The sequence below is a fragment of the Apium graveolens genome, chromosome 11, assembly GCF_009905375.1.
Source record: "Apium graveolens cultivar Ventura chromosome 11, ASM990537v1, whole genome shotgun sequence".
NCBI lineage: Eukaryota > Viridiplantae > Streptophyta > Magnoliopsida > Apiales > Apiaceae > Apium > Apium graveolens.
Window position 1 is genome coordinate 10,882,653 of NC_133657.1, and position 2,486 is coordinate 10,885,138.

Sequence of the window (2,486 nt, forward strand, 5' to 3'; positions counted from 1 at the left end):
AAAAATATCACAGTGTTAAAATGATTAAAAATTGGTTTAATTTGTTAAGATGGAAAAGAGTACTAAAAAATATCAATTCACTGACATTAATAATTCATGTAAGACAATATAAGATCACTGTAACTACAATCAATTTTGAATTTGTTAGCAATTAAGATTATATTCAGTAGTTATTGTGTAAAAATGTTAGAGAATGAAGGTTATAACAAAAGAAAAAGGTTCAATATCTTTTGAGATTACGCTATGACGATGAACAATCAGTACACACCTCTTGTCATATATTACAATTGAATAAAAAATTGAGATTTTATAAAATCACTATAAACGTAGTCTCTGCATGTAAATTGGTGTTAAGTAAAATTATAATGAACAAATCCAATATGGCAGTAATTTCATTTTTTTTAAAAGGGCCATTTGTCAAAATATGCAACTAAATTGAATGAAACGAAACCATAACAATATCTCTGTCAAAATCTATTATTTTAGCCACATTTCAGTTTAGTGATTAACTTTAAATGAGTATTGATATTGATATAATTCTTAATGTACAACAGTAAGGACGTATATTTGAAAGAAAAATGGAAGATATAGAAAAAGGTCGAAGCAGAAAAGTCGGAAGTTTTCTGTCCTGTAACAATGCCTCAAATGTGTTTGGTTCATTTGTAAGTATCAAAATGTGTTTCTTACATAATGAATGGACATAAAATTTCTTATTGTAACAAAATTATTATTTGAATGCGGAAAATTTCAGATCAGTTTCTATCAGAGTAACTATGGTTCATGTGTGGCAATGTATTCTTGAAAGGCAGAATTAATTCAGAAATGAGAATATTTGATGGATTGGAAAGTTTTATGAGGTACTATACAGTTAAAATGTATAGTACGATTCAATTTGACTATTACGGACACTACACCATAGATTGGCTATTGCAACCACATTTCTAAAAACTTGTAAAAAATTGTTGCAAATGAGAGAATACATTACATGTATTGCAAGGACTTTTGAAAACATTGCAATACATGTACAAAAATCGGAATGAGTTCAAAACCATCATTCTATTGCAAGGAAATTTTTAAGGTGTTGCGGTATGTCCAAAATTTTGAGCCCAAAATATTGGCGGGCTTCTAAATTATTTGACTTAGAAAAAGTTGTCGGGCTACCAAATAATAACAAAGATAAGAAAACAAAAAAAACACAACACAACCCAAGACACACAGAAGACACACGATGCACAACCAAGAGAGTTATTAAGAATATTCATCTTCGATTTAAAGAAGAAAAATCAAGATCTAATGTTGAGCTTGAGATGAAGATTGAATTCTGTAAAAAGGTAAAATCTCAACCCTAAATCGATTGTGCTTGTTTTTCTTAATGGAGTATACATGTTCTTCTTTGTTTAAACAACAATTTTGAAATCTTAATTACTCTATTTGTATATTCAAATCTTTTGTCTTAATATTAAATTACGGTAATCTAATTCATAATTAGTGTTCTTATGTTTTTAGTTTTAGGTATTTGGGTTTAATTTAGTATAATTTTAAGCAGTATTTTATTCTTATTTGAAGTTGTGAATTTTATATATAATTAAGGATTTTATGAGTTTTATATGCAATTCCCTTACTAGTAGGGCCAAAATTGATGAGTTTATCTTGATTCCACCAGATCTTCAATAGACGATAGTGGTTCTCGTAGACTATTATAGCTATATCATGAAGTCCCCCAGACCCATCTTTGTCACACACATATGGTATGTGTTTTTGGGTGTATAACTATCAGGAAATTTAAATTCATAGTTTAATGGGTGCTCGTTCAACATGATAATGAGTTTATTGTTAAAGCATACAGGGAAACAATAACTGCTATGTGGAGATAGAGTCTTCCTGCAATTGTGTACAGTTCTGTATTGCTTACATTGAACAAAGTCAAGACATCCCCCTTAATTGCCAGATTAGATGAGAGTAAGAAGAGTAGGGACTGTTTGACAAACATGCTTGATTATTTGTAAATGTTGTTTTGGTGTTATCTGAATCAGGAGTCGTATCCAGAGCAAGACATGGATCGACAGCTGAGAGGTATGAATTTATTTTTTTCCGTAATTTTGAAAATCTAGAAAAAATACATAAGGCCTTCGTGGTTGACATGGTTTCTTATGTAACTGATGAATTATTTATGGTCAAAGAAGAGAATTTTTTTTCATTGCAGGAATTGTTAGTGTGCTAGATAGTTAAATTCCATTATTCTTATTAATTAGTAGTAATAATTGACTTCGTGAGTTTATGTAAGAACATAAATTTACTGGTTGTGAAAATAATCAAGGCCTATTTGTGACTAACTTGATTAACTAGTTTTGTATTAGCAAAGGATTTGATGATCAGCTCCAATTACATTTTATTATGCTAAGTTATATGATAATATTTTCATTGAACAAATATATAGGCTCAGCTTATGATCCTTTCTATTTCAATAGCAGTAATGATTATCTGAG

General features: G+C 29.4%; 1 long non-coding RNA gene across 1 annotated transcript; it reads left to right on the plus strand.

Moving 5' to 3' along the window:
* Nucleotides 1-1,209: 1,209 nt before the first annotated feature.
* Nucleotides 1,210-2,088, plus strand: LOC141697034 (uncharacterized). The gene is made up of 3 exons (XR_012564577.1): nucleotides 1,210-1,331; nucleotides 1,664-1,748; nucleotides 1,847-2,088. It is a non-coding gene; the product is annotated as an uncharacterized LOC141697034 (long non-coding RNA).
* The last annotated feature ends 398 nt before the right edge of the window (nucleotides 2,089-2,486 follow it).